The sequence below is a fragment of the Pinus tabuliformis genome, chromosome 5_2 (assembly GCF_031772625.1).
Source record: "Pinus tabuliformis cultivar Carrire ecotype Pingquan chromosome 5_2, CPIR1, whole genome shotgun sequence".
NCBI classification, from domain to species: domain Eukaryota; kingdom Viridiplantae; phylum Streptophyta; class Pinopsida; order Pinales; family Pinaceae; genus Pinus; species Pinus tabuliformis.
The window spans coordinates 698,693,414-698,721,059 of NC_142306.1; the positions used below are offsets into that span (position 1 = coordinate 698,693,414).

Below are 27,646 nucleotides of genomic sequence, written 5' to 3' on the forward strand. Positions count from 1 at the left end.
GTACTACCACGATGTTTCGGGAGGCGAGGAACAGCGTGGGAAACCTCATGGCGAAGAGTTATTTAACCAACTGCTGGAGCAACGTTTCATTCACTTCTTCTAAAGGCATTTCTGTGGGTTGCAATTGCTCTCGAGTCCGAACTGCGATTCAAGCGACGGGTAACAGGGAAGATATGGATACTGGGAATTGCCGGAGCATCAGCGCAAACCAGGAGCTCCGGGCTGCAAGGAGCGCATATGAAACGCGAACAACTACTAGAAACAAACGAAGAATTGAGGAGATGGAGGCTGCGGTAAAGGTGGAGGAACAGCCGCGCAATGAGGAGGAAATCGCAAGGGAGGTAGATTGGTTGATCGACCCAGGCACTGCATCCAAGCGGGCCACCCAATTCGTGCGTACACAAGTAGAAAGCTGGCGGGTCAAGACCCTTTTGGCGAAAGCTCTGGATTCCATGGAAGCTGGGAACCAGAAGTCTCAAGGGGAAAACCATATATCTGAAGCCCAACTAAATAGTCTGCTGGAGATTTGCGGAGCGTTGGATGATAAAATTTCAGCTGTGTATGATAAGGCGGAAACGGTCAATAAGAAATTAACTCTGCTTATCCAAATTCTCCGGAAGACCATATGTCCGGATCCACCGAGCTCTGACAGCAAGCAGCCAGCACCGCCGAAGGAACTTAACAACTACCGATCCATGCTGGAAAGAGTGGACAGGCATGTCCTGGAACAAGGTCTGGACATTGCAAGCAGATATGGAATGCCTCCGCAGTGAATCGGGTTTGTTGGTGCCATCTCTTCGGCCTTGTCTACTGTCATGTCTGTGCCATCTCTCTGGCTTTGTCTGTTGTCTGTTTCTGTAGGCCTTTATGGCTTTTGTCTGATGTCTGTCTAAGGTCTTGAACTGTAATTTTGTCTCATCCTGATAGTGCACCAGTTACAGTGATGCAGTTCAAGGTTTATCTTTGTTATAGATATGCGTAGTAGATAAAGGGATAAGGCCACCCTGCGCGGTGTGCGGATAGCTTTTGAATTATCATAGTTTCTAGTTTTCTTAGGGCTGGAGTCTTGTGTCTTTGGATCTGTCTTCATCAGGTCTCGATCTGCATCTGCAGATTTTTTGTACAATATTTTTGTTTCATAATATATCTATCTGACTTACACAAAAAAAAGAAATAAGGTAAGCAAATAAAGGCTTAATATTTATTGTTAGCCACTAATTTTAGCATTAGATTCATTTGTGGCATTATCAAGACAGGTCGATTATTATAGTTTGAACTCTGCAAGTTCTGTAGCACATCTACATTTCTCCAATTCGCAACAAGTATCCCCAGACACTGCTACAACCTACAATACATTATTTCCACCATTTTGGTTTATTAAGACAACAATTATGACACCTTTGCAATAAAATGTCATTCAATTTTCACTTTCTGGCCTCTATAGTAGATAAATGAATGTGACATTCCAAAAAATTGGCAAAGCTCTTGAAACATTTTCATAATCCACATACCTTCCATGATGCAAACTCAATAGTCTATTTTTCAAATGCATCAATTCCATTAAGATGACTAGAAATTATTTCTTGTAGTTGTTAATGAGAAAAAGGGCCAAAGCACAAACTTTGCATTCCCACACAACTTGTTATACATGGAAGAACTTCTCTAGTAGATCCATTGTATTTGATATACCTGTTAAATCCAAATGTAAGATGTGTGAGAAATCTAAACATAAGAGAGTAACTTGGCTCTGTTTCCTTTTAGGAATAGATATCATTTATAGATAGTCATTTACCTATAACTACCAACCATGACCATGATTTGGTGGGTGAATCAATTATGTTGTATAAAACCTACATACCAATATACAAGACATTAAAATCCCATTATCCCATCCCCAATTTCTAGTGTATAGAAAACAGTTCACAATCTCATATGAAAATGAGAGTGTCCATGGTCTGCATATTCAAAAGGTTTCTTCCTATTTTTTAATTTCCTAATCTGATTTACCTCTATATCTACATAAACATATGAAGGGAAAATATATAAGTATTACTGATTGATTTCGAGTGACAAGGAGGTCAAGTTCATATAGAAGAAGAACATGTGGGTTATTATTATGTTTGCTTATGCGTTTTGATTATGAAAAAATTGATTTAACAAATGAAGATATTTTTTCAAGCCTACCTAATCTCCAATCAATGCCTCATAAAGGACCTAGAAAAGAAGAGCACTAAGAAAATGAGGGAATGTATATATATCTCACCTTATTTTGGTATTAAATATTTATATAGACATAAGAACATTACCTTGTAGAGATTCTCTGGCTGAGCAAGTTTCAACCCATTGATCTCCACAAATCGATAGGGATGAACAATTCCAAAACCAACTTTAGCCTGTAGATTCTTCATGATTGTAAGAACAGTTGCAGTCTGAACATCATGGTTCATATCTATGAGCATGACTACTGATATGATCTATTGCAATAAAATTAACAAAATATGAAGGGAAAGTTAAACAAGAAGCAAAGTATACTTCAAAAGTGTATATTTGGAGTCCAAAACCATTCCTCATTTTCATATTTTAAGACCTTTGAACAAATTAAACTACAATCCTTTTATAGTGGATAAACTTGCCTTTCCGGTCTATGGCACTCCATGTATATAAATACATATACCTAGACATTGGTTGCCTACAACTAATGCTCCTGTGACAAATCAAGTTATCTTGTCTATTTCTCTGTTTGTGACAAAAGAAACAAGTTACTAATGATTAATAAAGAAAACAAATTATCTACTAGAAATGCACTTCATATTTATAGTTCAACATAATAGTTGCAATGAAAATTGATTCTTCCAGCAAGCATACATACGTGTTTCTGCAAGACAATGATCTAGGAGAGGAAGCTAGCATAAGAGTTACCTTTGCTTTGTCAAGATCAGTCTTCTTGTGGTGGCTTACATTTGGAATAATTTTTGCGTCCACTAATTCTAGTCCAACAATATGCCCCCTGTATACATTCTATGTTCACAAAACATCAAGAATATATCTAAAATGAAAATAATACCTATGTAGAAAAATGCCAGAGGATAAGTTTTACCACAACCTTTGTAGCAAGAGGAGCTTTCTGGCTACATTGATTCTTCGTTTTGGATATGCTTTTGACATGCTTCTATTCACACTCTTCATCCTCATCATCCTCAAAATGCTCACTATAATCCCAATCATTCTCACTAAATAATACATACTATCGCTCTACAACAAGGGTTAAGTTTAGATCACCAAAATGTTACTTAATGATAGCAAATCAACATAGTTATGTTATCAATTCATCAATGCAACAATAAAACCAAAATGACCATTCTTGATAGTTCAACGAAGTTAACCTATTTTTCATCATCTACATTTGCCAGGTGCTTGAAAGTGTGCCAATAAATATCATAATCATACTCACAAAAGAATACATCATCTCCCTTAGTATATTTCTCAAATTCTTTGTGACCCTTCATGTAGCAATGTCTCAATATGGACTCCATCTGCACATACAAGATTCAACATTTTTCAAGAAACGTGTTAAAAGAGTAAGAAGAAAAGTAATAATGGATAAAACTCACAACAAAAATAAATCCTCCAACAAGCATCTTTATAATCAAAATCAATAACACACATGGAACAAGAGAGAGAATAGGTTACGTTCTAAACAAATGAAATTCAATAAGGTTCAATAAATAAGGATACCTTTTTCCTGAAGAGACATAAAAAACTTTCAATATCAAACCTGCAGTGTAAAGAATCAACAGGCTAAAAGTGACCCTAGTTCCATAACCACATATTTCATGAATAGAGAGTTATAAGACTAGTTAAAGGCCATATTTAAGAGATTCAAATTTCTTCTATCTATTTGTAAAGACCTAAAATTATCAATACTTCCATTAAAAATTGTCCCAAATGACATGTTTGTATGTAAGTCAAACTAAATATCAGGTTACCACAAGGTTCAAGGACAAGGTGATAGGATAATATTCTTGTGTTGTCAGATGCTACTCTAAATAGCTTATTACTACAAGGTGACAGGACAAGGTTCCTATGTAGTCAGACACTACCCTAAATATCATGTTACCAAAGGGTTCAAGGACAAGGTGAAATGACAAGAGTCTTGTGTAGCCATATGCTAACCCCAAATTTTGAAGAATGTGCAAGATGAGGATGTCGACATAAAATATTAATTGATATAAATATTAATTTTTAACAATTTAAGAAATACGATGTAATCACACATACGATAAACATAAAATAGAGTTACTATACATGTACCATAACGCATGAATAATCAATTTTATTAGAGTATATGAAAATGAAAATATAATAGAAACATCAGAAAAATCATACACAAACATAATCATAATTGGTCCTACACACAAAAATGTAAAATTTAACTTTTTTGTGTTGATAAATTATAGTATTGAATCATGACTGCGAAATGTTCAAAATTTACATCAAAGAACATATATTCTACACTCTTCCTCAAGGTGTTCCAAAGATACATGGGCTTCATAAACTTCCCCAATATCATTATAAATATCATTCTCCTCTTGAATAGGCATCCAATGACACGCCAACCAATTTTGATTATCCATTTGTAAGATCCTAGTCATTAACCCATGAAGCATCCTCTAGAACCACACCCCATGCTTTCCTAATCCTTACAGGTACTCCAATCACCTCGGTCCAAAGAGAAAGGATACTATGCATGCATTCCAACTATTCCTCACTTAGAGGTATATATGTACTCTCAACAAAGTGGATTGAGTGTAGATGGACCAATTCTTCTTGGAAAATTAGGAATTGGTGATCCATGATAGTGATCAAATAAAAAATTGACAAATCTCTTAAGATTCATTTGCCAATTTTTTCCACCATCCATTGGGTTCATCCTAGCTAACGGTTTGCACGTAATACCTTATCTTTTGTGTTGATGGAATGTCTAAGCTCAACAAAGTATAGAAATTTCTTAAATTATTCTTGCCTCTTCTGGAATACATCTTTGAGATGGCATTTTTAGTCCCTACACCTCAAGGTCATCTTCAACTTTCTATCTACTAGACCTTCACTGTTGGGTTGTGTTATATTCTTTCCACGTAGTTAACAGGGGGTTTGAAGGGCACCCGTAACCCCACTTTATGGGGTCCGGGGCAGCGCCCCAGAAAATTTTGGTTTTGGACCCTATGTTAGGTTGGACGGACCCACCTATGGTTTTGTGCATGATTTTCGCACATGTTTTTTGGACGCGATGGTTTTCGGTCCATGGTATTGGATGCTTTGGCATGTATAAATATGTATTGTAACATTGAAAGGAACATAATGAAAAATCAAGTTGGTAGTCTAGGTTTTGGGATCCAGGGGAAAATCTCTGTGTATATGTGTTTTATGTGGTATGATCTCGCATTGTTTATTTTCTGTGTTTTAGAATTCGTATGCAGGTAATTTCTGTACGGGGTTAAAACCTACATTTGGTATCAGAGGTGTTTTGGCTTCAAGGGGACTCCTTTATTGCTGAGGGGTTTCGCTCGGGCTTATGGTAGACCTTGTTCAGTGGGAGATCTGCGAGATCGATTCTGGTGGTGAAAGAATATGGCGAGTGGTGGAAAGATAGAGATCGATAAATTTAATGGTTGGATTTTTGAGTTGTGGAAACTCAAGATGGAGGATCTTTTGGTGGATAAAGACCAGTGGATCGCGGTAGATATGGGTACTAAACCAACGGGAGTGTCCGATGAAGAATGGAAGAAGTTGGATCGGAAGGCAAAGAGAAAAATAAGATTGTGTGTCTCTGATTCAGTATTGTTGAATTTATCAAGGGAAGCTACGATGAAGGCTTTGTGGGACAAGCTAGGGACTTTGTACCAATCTAAGTCTCTGGTGAATAAACTATTCCTGCGGAAAAATATGTATAACCTGAGGATGAAAGATGGAGACTCGGTGACAGAGCACCTGAATGCATTTAATACTATGGTAAGTCAGTTAGCGTCTGTTGATATTAAAATTTCAGATGAAGATAAGTGCATCAGTTTGTTGTGTTCTCTACCAGGTTCGTGGGATAGTCTGGTTATTGCAATAGGTAGTAATGAAACTGCCTTGCATTTTAATGAAATACTCTCATCCTTACTGACGGAGGAGATGAGACGGAAAATTATGGAGAGCCAAAATGGTGATGCCTTGTCTGTACGAGGGCGGACCTAGAACAAAAACAAAAATAAGTCATTGAGTGGGAGATCTAAATCTAAAGGGAGATCTAAATCTCCAGGAAAACTTGTAAAGGTGGTGTGCTGGAAATGTGGAAAGGAAGGGAACTGTCTAGTCAATTTAACGTCTTAAATTGATCTACATAAATTATCAATCCGGGTGTCGTAAACTGATGAAGTGTGGTGCATCATATGTGCTTAGTTAACCTTTTTTCTTACTTCGTTGTTTTATAGTTTTTATTTTGTTTTTGGGGTTTTGTCTTTGTTGGTTTCCTAAAGTGTTTAATGAAAATGGAAATTCTAGTCTAAGGTCTTAAGAATACTTTTAAAGGTCAAGTATGGATGTAGATTTCAAGACAAGGTTTATGTCCCTTATGGTAACTTCCAAAACTCAGCACTTCAAAAGATCTCAAAACATGCTATTGATAAAATTAATACTTGAACAAGAATGTAAATATGCAGCTACTTCAATAAAAAAAAAGATGAAATACTGATCATGAAATCACTGTCTCTGTTGCCCATCTAATTACAGAAATAAAATCTAAACTATTGCACTCAAACAAACCACAAATTGTAGACTAACGAAAGCAAGATCAATTTACTTCACTTATAATCCGATAGCTCGCCAAGTAGCTTTTCCGGGTTAAGCCATGGCTCTGGAGATAACGTCAATAACATGAAGAATTGATATCTAAATTACCTACTTACAAATGAAAGTAAAATCAAGTCACTTCACTTGTAATCCAATAGCTCGCCAAGTAGCTTTTCGGGGTTAAGCCATGGCTCTGGAGATAACGTCAAATGACATGAAGAATTTGATATCTAAACTAACTAACAACAGCAAATAAATAAGACTGAAATCAAAGCATAATTGAAATTGAAAAGCTTAAGAAAAAGTTCAGCAGAGAGGCAAATCTCATGTCACTATTTGATGCAAAAACATGTAAAGAAAAACTAATCTACAATCAACCAGTTGAACACACTTGCATGAATTAAAATTGCATCAATCTATCAAACTTGAAAGCAATCAAATGACATAATGAAATCAAAGCAAAATTACAAAATAAAATCTACTCTACCTTACATTCTAATGTGCTCCATGACATCTACTTCACATCTCCTTCCATGTTGAGAACATCATAGCTTTATTCAATTTCTTCAAAATCACAAAGTACAACAAAGCTCTCCAAAGCTTTCCAAAGCCATCAAGGAAGAACTACAAACTCCAAGCTAAGCTAAGACTAACAAGCTAACAAGCTAAGCTCTAAACTAACAAATGAAGGAGAGAGATCTCCTATTTATACAAAAAGATGAGAAGCCATCTCATTAATGAGAGTCCATGAATCTCTCCCTCTACCTCTAGAGTCATAATCAAAATAGGAACTGATATGAGACATGCCTTCTTAGAGTTACAATACAATTAGGATATGTGACACATATCCTCATGATCTCATGATTCTCTCCACTCAAATTCGAATTTGGCCTTAGAGTGCCACATAAGGGTCTTCTAGAAGCCTCCTCTTGACCTACACATGTCAACAATCTCAACCCACTTGTTAGGTATAAGCATATGCACATTATTTTCTAAATTTTAACCACAAATTCACTTAAAAAGGCTAAGAATTAATAAAGTTTAGAAAAACATAAATGTGGCCCAATGATAATGAAAGTGGGATGAATGTAGTGACATAGTAGTGAAATGGAGGTGAAATGGAGGTGATATAATGGACATAATAGTGAATGTGTAATGGAAATGAATGACATTTTCAAGACCCAACAGGCACTACAAAAGGGACTGTAAATCTAAAGCTCATGACAAAGGAAAGGGATTTGATGAGGCTCCCTCTGCAGAGGCGAAAACCACCTCAGATGAAGGTGGGGAAGTGTACTTGGCTTCTTCAAGTACACATGTAGATCATGAGGCATGGTTGATTGACTCAGGTGCATCCTTTCACTTCACTCCCCATAGAGAATGGTTCTGCGAGTATGAGAAATATGATGGCGGTGATGTCTTCTTGGGGGATGATAGGAAGGCTAGAATCATTGGTCACGGAAAAGTAAAGTTGAAGTTGCAAGGTGGAAGGGTTAGAATGCTTCCAGGTGTTCTACATATTCCTACATTAGCAAGCTGGATGATGCAGGTGTAAAAATAGTGTTCGAGAAGGATATGTGCAATATGGTTTGGGGAGCACTGGTATTGATGCAGGGAGTTCGGATTGGAACTCTGTACAAGCTGCAAGGTAGCACTGTTATTGATGGGTGCAATAGTTCTGTGGTTTCTGAAAGTGAAGCAGAAAATCTAGTGGTCTTTGGAGAGAAGACCATGCTGTGGCATCAAAGGCTTTGACATATTGGAGAAAAGGGCCTTCGGATACTTCATGGTAAATGTATGGTAGAAGGTATGCGTAATAGCTCTCTGGATTTTGATTTCTGTGAAAATTATGTATATGGGAAGTAGAATCGAGTGAGTTTCCCCTCTGGTAGTAAGAGGGTGAAACAGATATTAGAACTTGTGCATAGTGATGTGTTTGGACCTGTGAAGGTTCCATCACTGGGGAAGTCTGTGTATTATGTATCATTTATAGATGACTTCTCAAGGAATACATGGATATATTTCCTTAAGAAGAAATCTGAAGTCTTTGACAGGTTTAAAGAATTGAAGGCTCTGGTGGAAAACCAGACAGAGAATAAGATAAAGGTGTTGAGGACAGATAATGGTGGAGAGTTTTGCAATAAGGAATTTGAAGAATTCTGTAAGAAGTGTGGTATAGCATGGCAGAAGACTACTCCATATACACCTCAGCAAAATGGAGTTGCAGAAAGAATGAATAAGACGTTGATGGAAAGGGAAAGAAGCATGCTCAGTGGTGCCAGGTTAGGACAGGAATTCTGGGCAGAGGCAGTGGATACTGCATGTTACCTGGTTAATAGGTCACCTTCATCAGCGTTGGAGGATAAGACTCCACAAGAGGTATGGACTGGTAGGAAACCCTCTCTTTCACATCTGAGGGTATTTGGATGTGATACATATGTACATGTTCTAAAGGAGAAACGAACCAAGTTGGATAGTAAATATGAAAAGTGCATCTTTATTGGGTATAAGGATGGTTTAAAGGGTTATAAGCTTTGGAACCCAGTCACACGGAAGGTTGTGTACAACCGAGATGTGGTGTTCAGAGAGATGAAATATGCTATTAAACATGAAGTCCAACGAAAGGAACCTAAGAAGATAGAGTTTGAGCTAAAGGAGGAAGAATCAGACTCTACAGCAGAGGAGGAATTAGAAGAAGAAGAGCCACAAACTCTGGCTGTGAGAAGATCAGTTCAAGAAAGAAGGTAGCTTGAAAGGTATAGTCCATCTGCTTTCTGTTCAAATTTTTCTTTATCTATTACTGACGATGATCCCATAACTGTGAAGGAAGCAGTAGATTCAGAGGATGGAAAACTCTGGAAAGAGGCCATGGTTGATGAAATGGCATCTTTGCACGAAAATGAGGCTTGGGATCTGGTGGAGTTACTGGCTGGAAGGAAACCCATTGGTAGCAAATGGGTGTTCAAAAAGAAGACAAATGCAGAAGGAAAATTGGAGAAATACAAAGCTCGGTTGGTAGCAAAAGGTTATTCCCAAGTGCCGGGAATTGATTTTGGTGATATTTTTTCTCCTGTTGCCAAGGTAACTTCTATTAGATTACTTTTATCTGTTGCTGGTGCTTTTGATTTTGAGGCAGAACAGATGGATGTGAAGACATCATTTCTTCACGAGGATCTAGAAGAGGAAATCTACATGAAGCAACTTGAAGGCTTTGTAGCGAAGGGTAAGAAAGAACTGGCATGCAAGTTAAAGAAGTCTCCGTATGGGTTAAAATAGTCACCAAGGATGTGGTATCAAAAATTTGATACATTTATAGAGGGACTTGGCTTCACCAGAATCAAAGTAGATCACTGTGTGTATTTTAAATTAATTGGTGACCATGTTATTTATCTGGTCTTGTATGTGGATGATATGGTTGGAAATGACAAAGAAATTATCCAGGATTTGAAGACCCAATTGTCCTCCAAATTCAACATGAAAGATCTTGGTGCTACAAACTATATTTTGGGCATGGAAATTAAAAGAGATTGGGCAAAGAGGAAGCTCTGGTTAAACTAGAGGAAGTATTCGAGACAATATTGCAGAGGTTTAACATGCAGGATAGTAAACCGGTGAAGGTTCCTATTCCTGTAGGTGTGAGGTTATCTGCTGAACAATGTCCCAAGACACAAGAAGCGGAAGAGGACATGTCCTGTGTTCCATATGAAAGTGCAGTCGGTAGCCTGATGTATGCAATGGTCTGTACTAGACCATACATTGCACATGCAGTGGGAGTATTGAGCAGGTTTATGTCAAAACCAAGAAAGGAGCATTGGACAACAGTGAAGTGGGTTTTCAGGTATTTGCATGGCACTAGTGATTATGGTCTGTGCTACTAAGGAAGACCAGGATTGGACAAAGTGTTGGATACTCATGGCTTTGTTGATGCAGACTGGGCTGGAGATCTGGATCAAAGAAGATCTACAAGTGGGTATGTGTTTAACCTATTTGGAGGTGCAGTCAGTTGGATGAGTAAGAAACAATATGTAGTGGCACTATCAACTATAGAGGTAGAATACATGGAAGCCACTCATGCAAGCAAGGAAGCAGTTTGGTTGCAGAGATTGTGTTCAAGTATGGGGTTAGTACAGGAAGCTATAAGGATAGACTGTGACAGCCAAAGTGCAATTTTCTTGGAAAAGAACCTTGCATATCATTCAAAGACAAATCACATTGATGTTTAGTATCACTTTGTGAGGGATATGATAGAAAACAAAAAGGTGTTGCTGGTAAAGGTGGACACTTTGAAGAATACTGCAGATGCATTGACAAAATCTGTGAGCTCTAAGAAGTTCTCTTGGTGTAGAGAGACAATGGGCATTTCAGGGTTGGGAAAATGACTAAGCTCTCTTATGGCCCCCTGTGGAAAGAAAACAAGAAGTGGGAGAATGTTGGGTTGTGTTATATTCTTTCCACGTAGTTAACAGGGGGTTTGAAGGGCACCCGTAACCCCACTTTATGGGGTTCGGGGCAGCGCCCCGGAAAATTTTGGTTTTGGACCCTATGTTAGGTTGGGTGGACCCACCTATGGTTTTGTGCATGATTTTCACACATGTTTTTTGGACACGATGGTTTTTGGTCCATGGTATTGGATGCTTCAGCATGTATAAATATGTATTGTAACATTGAAAGGAACATAATGAAAAATCAAGCTGGTAGTCCCGGTTTTGGGATCCAGGGGAAAATATCTGTGTATATGTGTTTTATGTGTTATGATCTCGCATTGTTTATTTTCTGTGTTTTAGAATTCGTATGCAGGTAATTTCTGTATGCGGTTAAAACCTACATTCACAAACACCATTTTGGATTGAGTGTTGCCATGTGAAGAAGAGTATTCAACTTAAGCTGCCTTTCTATCTGATGTCTGATTTGTCCAAAGAAACCAAAGTAAGAACCCTCTAAGGATATAAATTAATTTCCCTATCATGTCATTACTCACCTTATAAATCTTCTACAAGAGTAGGAAATTGAACTTGAATTTGTAACATGCCAACATGGGTCCCTAATAACTATGTCACCTTATCATTTTAAAAGTGATGCAGCTGGGAATGGAAAGTCACCCATGTAAACACGACATTTAAGAAATATTTTCAATAACTAAAGGGTTGCTGCTAAAAATGGAACTCAATTCGGATCTAGTCTTACTGGAACCAACCAGTTTCGTGTTTCAAACTGGTTAAGGTCGATTCTGCACCAAAACCAACCAATTCCTTGGTTTGATATGAAACTAGCCTTAAAGAACAAAACCAACTACTTTGGTATGATGCCATATGACATGGACCACTAAATATTATTTTTTTTATTCAAAAAACATTAAAACAAAAACAAAATATCTAACCCTACATCCCTATAAAACATAACCCCAATAATTAATCTTGAAGTAAAAGTTGACATTCTTCTTATTTCATTTTCTATCCTTTTACTTAAATTTTTAACCTTACCATTAATTGTTTTAGGATTTTTGAGAATGGTTCCAACCTTATTGGACTTCATATGGAGAAAATACAATTAATATCCCATTCAAAATTAAACAGGCTTAACAATTTTCAGGATTTTAGGATTGGTAGGATTGCAATGTTGCCAATGAATTCTATCATGTATGTGGGTATGGAACTTATCAATAACATTTAATCAAGAGCACTAAGCCCTCTTTGTACCTTGACATTGGTTGCATTGATTGTTGAGCTCTTATGTCATGAATTTTCATTTAATCGAGAGAACCAAACCCTCTTTGTACCTTGAAGTTGGTTGCATTGGTTGTTGAACTCCTCTTCCATGACCCTAGTGTAATTATGGCTTAAGTGAAGAGTACATTTTCATTAAGTTCATAACAAAGGAGTTCAACCATGGCTAGTCATTAATACCATATGATCAAATTGTAGCGTTAATGTTTGTAGCATTAGACATGAAAATCCACACAAGTACAGTTCCAGATGTGTGGATGTCATCCAAAAAGGTCATTTCTATTTTGTAATTCACTTGAACTAAAGTTAATTATGAAAATGAAGAGTTTTTTATTAGTGAGTTGATTAATGTCTTAAAAAAAGTAAATTATTTACATTAGTGATTTAGATGTCCATGGTTGCAACCATGTCAATATCAAAGTCTTTTAGAACATAAAATAGCACTAAATTCATACCTGATCAATGAAAATAATTGATGCCTACCTTGCAACTCCAATAGAAAAAAGAGCTTTCATGAGTTTCTCTCCCTCTCCAACCTATCTGAAATGACCATTTACTTGGATCAAAATCACAACAGCTAATATTTCATAGGCATCAACTGATATAGGTAAGTATAGTTGCAATGAGAAAAATCAAAATTAATCTTCAACAAAAATAAAAATATAAAATAAGGAAATGAGACATTAATGACTTCAGCATCTCTTATCAACATCATCCCACCTATCTAATGGACTTTTATTTATCAACAATAACACTTTATATTAGTTCAAGAAGTTTTGGATCAACCATTTCACCATCACTTTGATTGGCTTGAGAATTGGCAGAAAGATCTACTGGGCCATTCCTTCTAGAGTAATGAGATTCAGATTAGATATATTTTTCTTGGGGCGAGAGAAACTGTTAGGAGATAGTTGAATTGTTGATCTAGCTGACATTCGAGATTGTAGGGCCCTTGATAATTTATGGAAAAACATGACAGAATTATTCCTCAGATTCACAAAATGATTAGATGCAAAAGCCACCAATTAAAAGAAATGAAATTAAAACAGATACCAATTTTCTTACAAAAAAGGATCTTGACAAAGTTTGATGTAATTATTTTTTTCAATAAATTTATGATGATGCTATCATTAATATTTCAAAATATCTACCAAGTCTTTCGTGTTTTAGATCAACACTTGGTTTTATGATTGCACCACTGAAATGGTGGTCGAAATATAGCACAAGAAAACACATTTTACATAAAATTTCTTGCAAAATCACTGTCATCGGAATCAGCATAAACCCAAAACCTTCTGAAACTAGAAACCATTTTCTATTCAACACAATATAACAACATTAAAATTGTCAGCCTCCAATTTAAGAATATATTTAGAAAAATAATAATAACATAAAAGAACCTACCAAAGAAGGCAATCTAGAATCAAAATCACCTTGTATAGAAGAAAAGATAGGTGCTATTTGTATTGTCTCCTCTTGCAAGGGTACATTTTGTTATGCAACCTGATAAAAAAATAGAAGAAAATATAACTCAACAACTTGAAATTAGCCTCTTTGAGTGGGAAACCTCTTTTATGTTACATAAATGAACAATTCTTGGATGATTCAAATGACAAGACCTCCTTGGTATATATAGGAGTCTAAAGGGTCACAATATAATCATAGCCTATATAACTATAATGATGTAAGGGTACAATAATATGAATAGTGGGTTTCTATGGGGCTCAACAATAACAGTAAGGGCGCTACCCAAATAATAACAATAAAGGGGCTATACTATTAGTATAGGAACCTAACATGCCCCTCTCCATAAAAAAAAGAGTGTTTTACTCAATTCTTGAGTAGTTATGGATGCTTCTATATAAAATTCTCATCCTCCCCTATGGAATCTTCAACGGGTAAGTTCTTCCACTTAATGAGATACTCTGAACTTGATCGATTCCACAACTATTAGGTTCTTGTTTTTGTGACTTCTTCATCCTCCAATATGATTTTTCCTTCCTCATCAAGTTCGAGTAACATTGTTTGAACTGGTAGCTTGTCACCAATAACCTTCTTTAAGCATGAAACATGGAAAATGGGGCATACTCGGGAAGATGCATGAGGATCCAATTTGTACGCCATAGTACCAATATTTTGTAACAACTTGTAAGGACCATAGTACCTGGGTGGTAATTTATTATCCTTCTTAGCTTGCTTGAGGGACATTTGTTTGTATGGTTGTAGCTAAAAATACCCAATCACCTACGTCAAAAATTCTTTTACTGCGATGTTGATCTGCCTGTTGTTTGATTTGATTTTGCGCTAGAGTGATTTCATGATTTAAGAGTTGGAGAAATTATTGTTGATGCTCATGTGATATTCTATTGATTGAACCTTAGATTTTTTTCTTAAATATGATGTGATGGATGGTGGATTATATCCATCAAGTGCCATATATGGGGTCATTTTTGTTGTAGTATGGAAGGAAGTGTTATACCACCATTTAGCTAGAGGTAACCACGTGACCCATTGTTTTTTTTATCAGATACAAAGCAACAAAGATATCGTTCCAAACATTTGTTCACTATATCAGTTTTCATGTCAGATTAAGGATGATAAGATGATTTATGAGCTAATTGAGTATCAAGACAAGAAAATAATTTCATGCAATAATTTCTAATGAAAATGGGATCTCTGTCACTTACAATAATCTTTGGGTTTCCATGTAGCTTTTGAATTGTTTCTATAAATGCAATAGCAACTATATTGGCTTTGAAGGGTGAGATAATGCACAAAAGTGTGCATACTTGGTAATTTTATCAACTACCACCATGATGACACTCTTTCCTTCGGACTTGGGTGAACTTGTCATAAAATCCATTTTGTCCTCCTCCAAACCTTATTTTGTTGGCAAACCAAACATTCTACAACAAAATTCTAAATATAAGATTTAAGACCATCCTAAAAAAATTCCTTCTTAGCCCTGTGGTAAGTTTTTAAAAATCCTGAGTTCCCTTCTAAAAGAGAGGTGTGCAATTCCAAAATAATATTTTGTTGAGTTGGGAATTATTACATATATATAAGCAATATTTGTACCATAATGAGTCATTTTTCTAGATAAATGTATCAGATGTATTGGTATTATTGCTACAAATTTTGAAGGAGTGTCCACACCTCTTCGTCATTCTTCCATTCCTCCCTTTCTTCAGTTATCTAATGAGATTGGATAATAGAAATGGCATAGATAAATGCTTCCACATCCTCATCCCTTCTTGAGAATGAATTTGCAACAACATTTTGGTTCCTTTTTTTGCAGATGATCTCAAAGTCCTAACCCAACCTCTTAGTGACCCATTTTTACTGCTCCCTTGAAGATAATGTTTGTTCCAAAAAGTATTTAAGGCTATCATGATATGTTTTTAGCTTGAAGTGTATTCCCATTATGTTATGGAACCAACAGTATAGGGGCCTAACACATTAGGTAAGGGCTCCATTGTTTCAGGGCATGTAGTATTTCCAACATTTCCTTCTCATAAATAGGTTTTTGTAAATAATTTCCCTTGATTGGATGACTTTCAAAAGCAACAGGTCTTCCTTATTGCATTAAAACAACACCAATTCCATTCCCTAAGGCATCACATTTCACCATTAAGGTTTTTGAAGTCTGGTATAGCTAAAACCATATCTTCGCACATTTCCTCTTTAATATGTTCAAATGACTTAGTTTCTTTTGGAGTCCAAAAAAATGCATCTTTCTGTAGAATTTACCACTGTAGATTAAACTGATTATGCAATAAACTAAAGCAAAATACTTAATCTACTTCTACAATCAAACTTGCGGAAGCTTAATTTATTTTGAGTAAGATCAAATAGTACACATATAACAGAGAATGAGAAATTAATCACACATGAACACAAAAGAATACTCTAGGGAAAGCCTCAAATAAAAACCCCGATCTCTGTATTATCATACAAGTGGAAATATCTCCGGATTACACAAAGATTTAGCTCACAAGCTATCCAACTCTCAGTAGAATCCCTCAATACTACTCATAGACTGAATAGACACAACATATGCCTTTCCTCAGTCCTCCAAGCCTCCTATTTCCTTATGCAGTTTCTCCTGGGTCCTCTAGCTGCCACCTGTGTGAATTGACCTCTCACACAACTCACCAAACTTAGAATTAATTGCGCAATATCCAAGGAATGAATTCCTTCTGCATGCAAGAGATATCCTCAATGGAATATTCCTGTAATTGATAGTACAATGTCCCATCATCTGATCTCAACTGGGTCTCTAACTGAACTGACATGCATGAGTTATTTATGAGAGAATACTTAGTTATCTGAAGTGCAGTAGTTACATGCATGCATGCATTAACTAACTGAACTCGCAATCAGTTCTACAAACTATTGGAACTAATCTAACTTGACTTAAATCAGTTAACTGAGCTAACTAATTACAACTCAAAGTACAACTCATCCTGATCACTTTAATTAAGTGATAACTTCCTCAATCAAAAGGGAAAACTGTTACATGTCTTCACATAGGCTTCATGTTTGATTTTCTATAACTAATTAACTCAAGATGAATTAATTAATTATTTTTCAAATAGCTACTAAGATCAAATTCGAATTTTAATTCTCAATTTTAGTTCAGGGACTAACTAAAATTGGAATGTATCCCGAAATGCTATTTATAGCAATGCTATTTTTAGCACTTCTATATTTAGCATTTCTTGTTGCTATTTTCAACACTCCCTCTCAACAAGAAAGGGATTATCAGTCACCCCAATCCTGTCTCTATGGAACTCGAATTTGCATTTTGACAATGCCTTAGTCAAAATATCTGCATCCTGTTCCTCAGTCGAAACATACAACAACAACAACATGATCCTCTTCACCACGCAGTCTCGAAGATGATGATATCGAATATCGATGTGCTTGGACCTATCATGAAATATTGGATTCTCAGAGAGTTTGATACAACTCTGATTATCGCAATAGATCACAGTTGGATCCATTCTCTCACCAAACAATCCAACTAGAATTTTCCACATCCAAATGGCCTCACATGTTGCCTGACTGGCAGCCATGTATTCAACCTATGCTAAGCTAAGTGAAACTGACCTTTTTTTCCTATTGTACCAAGAAACTACAGCTGAACCAAGGTTGAAAATTCCTCCTGAGGTGCTCTTCCAGTTTGATGGACTCCTTGCCTAATCTGCATCTGTGAAGCCCTGAAGCTTCACTCCCTCTATCCGTCTGTACCATAATCCATACTGAGATGTGCCTCTAAGGTATGTCAACACATGCTTCACTGCCTTCCAAAACAACTTGGTAGGCTGAATCATAGCTTGACTCAGCTAGTTCACCACAAAGCACAAATTTGGTCATGTGTTCACTAGATACATCAATGAACCCACAAGCTGTCGATAAACAGTAGCAGCTACTACCTCACCTGAAGTAGCATCCTCCTTCATCTAGTTACCAGCTAGAGGAGTCTGCATGGGCTTGCACTTATGCATGTGGAATTGCCTGAGTATCTCATTGGCATACTTTCCTTGAGACACAAGCACTTCCCCATCCTTCTGCCACACTTCCATGCCTAGAAAGTAGTGCATAAGACCCATGTCTTTCATCTCGAAATCTCTTGCAAGGTCCTCCTTGCAAGACTTGATCAATTGGTCATCACATGTCAATATCAGATCATCAACATAAAGAACAATGATCAATGGCTTACCTTCTACCATGATGTGGTAAAGGTTCGCATATGCTTCACTCTTTGTGAAGCCTAACTTGGTGAAATAGCTGTCGATCCTAGTGTACCAAGCACGAGGTGCTTGCTTCAGCCTATACAAAGCTCTCTTGAGTCGACACACATTCGACTCATGATCAAAGGTCTCAAATCCTTCCGGCTGCTCAATGTACACCTCTTCCTCAATCTTTCCATTGAGGAACACAATCTTCACATCCATCTGATGGATCTTCCAACCCATCTGAGCTGATAGTGCCAACATCAATCTGATAGATGAGTACCTTGATACGGGAGAAAAAGTCTCATTGTAGTCAATCCCCTCGACCTGTGAGAAACCACGGGCAACAAACCTTGCCTTATGTTTCTCAACACTCCCATCAACTGCTTGCTTTACCTTGTAAAGCCATCGGGAACTCACTACTAACTTGTCCTCTTGTCTTAGGACAACATCCCAAACACTATTCCAAACGATGGAGTCGTACTCCTCCACCATAGCATCAACCATGACTGGCTACTGCACTGCTTCCTCAAAGGAAGAAGGTTTGTTGTCTACACACTTCTAAACCAGGGCCATTTAACCAGTATACCACTTGGGTGACCTCCTCTGTCTGCGCTGAGAAGATGGCTGTCCCACATTCTCTCTCGCATCTATCACCAATCTGTCATCTTCCCTTGAGCATTTCCGCCCATCTCTGGAAGACTCTGCATGAGTGGATGTCTCCACTCATGGATCCTCTGCATGTGGCTGCTCCACATCAGTCAGAGGATCCTCCTCCTTAGGAACTAAAAGTTCCTCCTCTGCATACAACTTGAGCTCCCTCTCAAGTGATACTCACATGGCTTTCTACTCGTTGAACTTCAGATCTCTACGTATCACTATCCTCTGACTAGTAGGAAAGAACACCCGATAGTTGTGGGGTGCATCCATGTACCCCACAAGTATCCCCAAATCAGCTATTGGATCTAGCTTCTTCCGGGCATCTTTCGTCACATGGCAATAAATCGATGATCCAAAGATCCTGAAGTGACTCACATCTAGTCTCTTCTTGGAAAAGGCCTCCACTGGTGTCTTCATCCCCAATATATGATGCAGACTTCTATTCTACAAGTATACTGTTGTATTACATGTCTCAGCCCACAAATGAAGTGGTAGGCCTTGGTCATGCAGCATCGCCTGAGCTACTCCCACAATCGATTTGTTCTTCCTTTCAGCCACCCCATTCTGTTGTGGGTTATGGGGTGTTGTTAACTCCCGTTTAATTCCTTCTGCTACGCAGAAGTCCTTAAACTATTGGGAGACATACTCTCCACCATTATCACTTCAGAAGGCCCTTATTTTCTTCCCAGATTCTTTCTCTGCCAAGGCTTTGATCTCACAAGACCTTGAGAAGGTTTGATCCTTCTTCTACATAAAGTAGATCCAACATCTACGAGAAAAATCATCAATAAAAATAACATAGTACCTTTGTTTAGTGGAGGAGGTTGTAGAGAATGGTCCACACACATTTGTATGAACTCGCTCCAGGATTGCTCCATCTCTATTGTCTCAATCCTGAAAGGAAGATCTTTCATACTTACCCAAGGTACAACCTTTGCATGTATCCACATGCTCTAGTTTTCCCTTGGGAAGTCCGGTAGAAATTTACTGCATGATATTCAAGGCCCCATGGTGCAAGTGGCCCAATCTTCTATGCCATAGCTTGCCAACATCTTGGCTTTGCACCAACTCTGCTTTGGAACTCAATGCAGCATAGTTGTCTACCTCCAGCTTGTAGAGATTCTTTACTCGAACCCCAATCCTCTTGGTCTGTCCAGTGCCGACATGCCTCAGGAATGCCTTTCCTTTACTAAATAATACATCATAGCCTTTGTCTTCCAGCATAGCAACAGACACAAGATTCTTCTTTAGACCAGGCACATAGTTTACATCAGTCAGGGTGAGAGGAGCTCGATGCTCCCTCTGAAACACAATCGTACCTTCACCTAAAACACGGTACTTTCGATCAGCATCCATCTCGATGCGCATCTGGAGGTCCTTCTCCTCCAAGGTACTGAAAAGACTCTTGTTTTCGGTCATGTGGAATGAAGCTCCATTGTCCAGGTACTAAACACACCCCACCATCGATGAAACCATGCATGTGATGAGGGTAAAATCCAATTCGAACTGTGAGGCCAGTGCCTCACCATCTGATCCCTTCGAGGATCCCTTCTTGGATTTCTTCTGTGGACAATTCGTAGCATAATGACCCACCTCATGACAGTGAAAGCATCGCACTTTCAATTTGTCAATCTTCTTCCCACCATGGGAAGAACTGGATTTGGAATGGGATGCCTTCCCTTTCCCTTTCCTTACCTTACTCGCTAAGGCTAGATTTTCTTCATCATCTTGCTTTGATGAAGATCCATCTCTAGTGCTTCTCCTTATCTCCTCCTGCAACAGATCCAACCAAAGTCGTTCCCAATATGGAAATTTCTCTCTTCCATTTACCGAGTCTTGGTAGCTATGCTAGCTCTTAGGAAGACTGAGGAGAGCAAGACTCACCATGTCATCATCGGCTGTCGTGATCCCTACACTTCCAAGCTCATCCCTGCAGGTGGTGAGCTTGTTTAGATATGTAGAGATCGTGTCGCCCTTTTCACACTTGATTTTCTAAAGCTTGTCTTTCAGTGCTAGCTTCCTCTGATCACTATTGTTTTGATATAGATCCTTCAATGTTTTCCACATTGAAAACGGTGTCTCCTTCCCATGGAGACTCGGGACTATGTGGTCTTGAACTCCCTCTAGAAGAATCCTCCTCGCTCTAGCCACACATTTCTTCCATTCCGCCAATTCTTGGGTATTAGCAGCTACTGGCTTGGGGACTTCTTGATCAATGAATTCCTTCAAAATGTTGTCCTCTAATACAGCTTCCATGTGATCCTTCTAGGCTATATAATTCGAGCTGCCATCAAGGGCATACTCGAGTCTCAAACTGTTGAACGCCATTGGTGAAATTTGAGATGTGATAAGAATTTGATTTCTATAATCAGGAATTTCAAACTTCAAACTTATCTCTTCTTTGTATACTGTTCTTTGCTTTGATCACCTTTCCTCTGATACCATGTATAATTTCTCACTGTAGATTAAACTGATTATGCAATATACTAAAGCAAAATACTTAATCTACTTCTACAATCAAACTTGTGGAATCTTAGTCGATTTTGAGCAAGATCAAACAGTACACATATAACAGAGAATGAGAATTCAATCACACATGAACACAGAAGAATACTATGGGGAAAGCCTCAGTTAAAAACCCCGATCTCTGTATTATCATACAAGTGGAAATATCTCCAGATTACACAAAGCTTTAGCTCACAAGCTATCCAGCCCTCAGTACAATCCCTCAATACTACTCATAGACTGAATAGACACAACATATGCCTTCCCTCAGTCCTCCAAGCCTCCTATTTCATTGTGCAGTTTCTCCTGGGTCCTTTGGCTGCCACCTATGTGAATTGACCTCTCACACAACACACCAAACTTAGAAGTAACTACGCAATCTCCAAGGAATGAATTCCTTCTGCATGCAAGAGATATCCTCAATGGAATATTACTATAACTGATAGTACATTGTCCCATCATCTAATCTCAACTGGGTCTCTGACTGAACTCACATGCATGAGTATTTATGAGAGAATACTCAGTTATCTAAAAGTGCAGTAGTTACATGCATGCATGCATTAACTAACTGAACTCACAATCAGTTCCACAAACTGTTGGAACTAATCTAACTGGACTTAACTCAGTTAGCTAACTAATTATAACTCAAAGTACAACTAATCCTGATCACTTTAATTAAGGGATAACTTCCTCAATCAAAGTGAAAATTGTTGCATGTCTTCACATAGACTTCATGTTTGATTTTCTCCAACTAATTAACTCAAGATGAATTAATTAATTATTTTTCAAACAGCTACTAAGATCAAATTCGAATTTTAATTCTCAATTTTAGTTCAGGGACTAACTAAAATTAGAATGTATCTTGAAATGATATTTATAGCAATGCTATTTTTATCACTTCTATATTTAGCATTTCTTGTTGCTATTTTCAACACTTTCTTCAGTAATGTTGTTAGAGGTGTTGCTATTTTCCCATAATTCTTAACAAACTTATGATAATACCTTGTCAACCCAAGAAATCCTCGAAGATGCTTTAGGGTTGTGGGGATTTTCCATTCCTTGATGGCTTTAATTTTGTTAGGATCTACCTTAACACCCTCATGAGATACAATATGACCAAAATATTCCACCTCCTATACCCCAAAGAAACATTTGGAGGTTTTTGCATACAATTGTTTCTCCTCCAATAGTTTTAGCACCTGGTCAACATGTTGAACAATATCCTTCCAAGACTTGTTGTAGATTAGTATATCATCAAAGAACAATAACACAATTTTTTAAGGAAGGGTTTGAAAATGGAATTCATCAAACCTTGAACTGTAGAAGGTGCATTAGTAAGGCCAAAAGGCATGCCCAAAAATTCATAATGACCTTTGTGAGTTCTGAAAAAAAAATTCAGAATGTCTTTAGCCTTCATTCTAATTTGATGATATCCTTAATGAATATCCAACTTGGTGAAGTAAATTTCTCCATGTAATTCATCCAAAAATTCATCAATGATAGGAATGGGAGATTTATCTTTAATAGTGATCTTGTTGAGCTCCCTATAATCCGGACACATATGCCATGATGCATCCTTTTTGTGTACCAATACTATTGGTGCAGAGAAAGAACTTTGGCTAGGTTTAATTATACCTACATCTAGCATTTTTGCAACCATACATTCAATTTTACTCTTTTGGGTTGTTGAGTAATATAATTGATAGTTAAATTACTTCATTAATTGTTAAACCAAGGTTCATGTACTTGTGAAGTGCATGTGTGCAATATATGCTAGGAGTTATATTTTTTATCCAAACAATGTTTAATCTAATTAAGGAAATTGTAGAACAAAACTAAATCAAGATCAACTCATCTAAACTCTACGCACATGCTATTTCTATGGAATAGAAAAGGACAAACTATTCGTTTAAAAACAAGATCAAATGACAAGAATTGAATTGAATTGAAATGGCTATTCTAATTGCATCAAATTCACATAATAATTCTACTTGCATCAAATGGAAATGACTATTCTATTTGCATTAAGTCGAAATGAATAATATAATTTCATTAAATGGAAATGACTATTCTATTTGCATTAAATTGAAAGGTTACTCTACTTGTTGGAATGAAATCTTGTTCTACTGCATCAAATTGAAATAATAGTCTACCAAACAGAGTTGAAACTAATTCTAAAACCAAATAATTTGAAATAAAATTAACTAAAGAGAAAGAATAAAACTTAAAATTATGATAGATTACTAATGTGCACAATGGATATATGAATAAACATGAACATCTAGATCTGAGACTAGGTGGAAAATCTTAATGAAAGGAACTAACAATTTTTTTTTTTTTTTTGGTGGTTTTCAATTTTAAAGAGCGCTCAATTGTGTGCAACGAGATCAACAGTGAGTAAATGAAAACAGGCGTAAACGGAGTAAACTAACTGCAAATCCAATTGTAACTAATTGAAGCAACAACAAAAACAAAGCATCTAAACTATCTTACAACTCTCCAGGGGGGGTCCCATTGAGTGTAAGGCGCTATGAATTCAAATCAAGTTGACTAAGGACACGTTCACACTTCAAGAATAAATTACTTGTATTAATAAAAACAGAGAGTCTTCCTCAATTCCAAACAGAGTGTCTATGATCTATTCTTCATTATCTCAACTTGCAGATCAAGGAGATATTTATACACCAGATAAGTTAACTACTTAAAGAAAGAGACACTGAGAGGCAAGTTCATGGATCAACAACACAGTCTTTGAATTTAACTAAGAAATGGATCTGGCATGATTTTCTCTATTGTAGAAAATCATGTAGATCATCTTCTTCTACACATAAGCTATCATTTATCACGACACTCACTCACTTGATGTCATGTTTTCCACCCTCGCTTGATGCCAAAACTGCTTCCTGAAACCCTTACATACGAACATAATAATGTTGACCTAGATGTTTGACCAAACATATTCTTAGTCCAGTGGATAATTTGGGTTGGCATCATAGGTGGATGATCATGTCCTTAACATTTGGCATCTACTCATGTCCTTTTCTTACTTTGAAAGTATTTACATCCTGTCTAACCATGGACTTATCTATGAAAAGTTTAGTCAGCTACAAAAATTGTGTAATTTAGAAGCTAAAGAGATATTTAAATTAATTTCGAAAAAAAATGTAGATAATGAGAATTAATCATTTGATACCTTTTATTATAACTGATATGACATTTGATGACCTTATTACTTGAAAATGTATAAAAAACAAGTGTGGAAAAATGGAAAATGGAAAAAGGAAAAAGAGTGTCAAAATTGAAGGCAATTCAAGGATCCAACATTCCCCCATGTTGAGGATGTTGCATGTCCTTGATTAGCCCTGGTATTGCAACAAGAATGTCGCAACTAGCAAGGGCTTCATAAAAACTTAGAGGTGACAATGATATATCCACAGTTGGTTAATTCGACTCATGTCACCCTAAGTCATGACATCATATCAGGATTTTTAGAAACTATTCCTCCAGTTAACTATAGTGCAAACTTCTTCTGAAATCATAATTGAAATTAATTCTAACTACAAAAGTGAAAATGCCATTCATTCAAATGTAAATGCTAATTGACATTGCATGAAAGAGAAAGGGCTAGTCTACTTGCAGAAGTGAATCATGCTACTCTACTTTTCAAATTTAATCAAATTAGTAACCTATTTTTATGCATCATTGATCTACTTCACATTTTTATTAAAAATAAGGAATCTAATTTTTAGCATGCCCATGAATAAAGATACTAATTCTAACTCTGTTTTGTTATCTGATGGTTGCTGTGATGAAAGGGGGAGGTTGGAGTGGCCTTAGAGTCTTCCTTAATCATCAAATCACAATTTTGGGACCATTATTAAACTTAAATAGGCTAGGATAAAAGTGGGGAGAAAAGCTGGTTGAAAATACCACTACTAAAGGGCTGCTACAAGAGGGCTTGTATTGCTAAAGGAGGCCCTGTTTTGCTACAAGAAGGGATCCGAGAGTGTTTTAAGGATCGAAATGGTGTCTTAGAGATGGAGGAAGGTGGACTAAGGTATAAGGTGATGAATGAAGGTTTTGGGAGCCCCTTGGCTAGGCTTAATGTCCGTCATCGGTCTATCTTGCACCAAAGTTGATGCCCATGGTGTCATTTGTTTGCCTTGACAGAGTGACTTTGGAGACAAAAATTGGAAGAAGCATGAGGTACCTAGGAGGAGGATGGAGAAGTCCAAGTGAGTTTGGGAAGGTATTCCCACCCCTGTAGATCAACACAATCCCTGCAGCTAGCCAAGTACATGAATCAAGTGATCGATAACACAGTGAAATAAATTAACATGGAAAATATGAGTTGAATTTGATTAAAATATATTCTATCTCACAAAACTACTCTTATCATTAAACTAATGACAATAACTCCTAAGATTTAGAGCATAAGCATGCCAAAGGATCACAACTAATATCTATCCATTTCCAAGAAATCACAAACAAATATTTTTGGATTGTGATTCTGAAACTTTCCAATCACTCTTCCCACAAGAGAGGTTATAGGCAAGCCTGTAATCACAAGATTTTATAACGTAACATTTAATTAAAAAAGAGAAGGACATGGAATGCTTTGAAACAAGAATAAGAAGGATGTACAAAATGGGGACTAAAGCCTCTGGGTTGGGCCGAAACCCAATAGTTTCATCCCTCTAAAACTAACTCAAATGTAGATCAAAGGTAAACTTCTCATTAATAGAAAATAATAGTCTCATACATCATATGAAAGTTAATAATGACAATGTAAAGCACTAGGCTCAGTGGCTACTCTTAGCTACAACAAAAATTTGAATCCTAATGAGCCTTTCTACTGGTTTATTTATACAAAAAGGTACCTGATGGATGCTCCCTTGAAAAGTGGAGTGATTCCCTCCAAGATCTTGATAATTATGGATTTGGTCCTGCTTGATATTCACATGTACTTGGAGTCCCTCGGATGCCAATGAATTCAATCCATGAGAGAGGATCATGTGATCCCAAGCCAGGTTAGATTGTTAAGGATGTGGACGAGCCCCTTATATTCTCTCTTGGGTGTGTCCATCAGGCCCCTGCATGGTAAATGCCTAAAAAATGCTTATTTTTCCTGAAATTCAATCACATTAGGCCACACAATATGAAAAACACCTTTTAGTCTTCTTATTAAGCATATTATGACTAAAAATGTGAATTAATGTGAGAAAATGATAGTTTTAAGGGCTAGAGGATAGCATAATGAACTTCAAAATATACCTATTAATGAGACCCATCATCACCCCATTGCTGAAGGTGTTTCTCATCCTTTGAGAAACTTAATCATCCATATGAAGCTCATTCATGGCCTTGGTGGCCTCTCTAACATCCCAAGGAACCTCATATGGTGTGTCTTCTGGTGGACAAAACCCTGCATTTGCCTCTATTTCTATCCACACATGTTGTTTCTCTTCCTAGTTTCTTCCTTCTTGTAAGTCCAACAGTAAGAGGGGACTAAGTTTGAGCCCTATCTAGTGGATCTTTACTCTTTGCATGATCCTTTTGTATAATGGGGTTCTTTCTAAGGAATTCCATAACCTTTCTAAAGAGTGATACTCTGTAATTTGTAAACTATGAGTTAAGGCATGCCAATTTCTCTGAAAAGCTTGTAGACTCTCTATTCCTACCATCCTAAAAGTGTCCTCAAAATGTAGAATGGATTTGTCTTGGGTTTCTATGTACTTAGGTCCTAAATCAGAATTAGAAGAGATGAGATTGTGATTGTTGATGATAGTTGTAGGGATTACCAATTCTTCTCTAATGTATAGGGGATCCTTTTCTTCCTTCGTTGTCACTTGCTTTACTTCTTCAGCTCTTGTCTCCTCACTTGTCAACCAATATGATAATTCCGTGAGTTGCATGTCTCCCAATCTTGAATTGGGGTCCTAGAAATTTAGATATGTTAGGATTAGATTGTGCATATAAAACTCAGCTAGTTTTTCCCTATCCTCCATACTTACCTTTTTGCAAAACTCAATAAATTTCCTGTAATCTTGGAAATTCAAAAACCCATACTATTCTAGTGTCTTTATTTGGAATTGTAGTCACTGGTCCTTGAGGAAAATAACATAGGATTTGGATGGATGTCTTCATTGTATGGCTTCCATAGATAGACTTGCCATAGTAGAAAGTTGC

At 37.0% G+C, this 27,646-nt stretch overlaps 1 non-coding gene and 1 pseudogene across 1 annotated transcript; both read right to left on the reverse strand.

The window, feature by feature from the left end:
• Nucleotides 1–1,264: 1,264 nt before the first annotated feature.
• Nucleotides 1,265–27,646, reverse strand: part of LOC149161052 (origin of replication complex subunit 1B-like) — a 119,772-nt pseudogene continuing 93,390 nt past the window's right edge.
• LOC149161053 (small nucleolar RNA snoR28) lies at nt 3,399–3,477 on the reverse strand. Its single transcript, XR_016262165.1, has one exon. It is a non-coding gene; the product is annotated as a small nucleolar RNA snoR28 (small nucleolar RNA).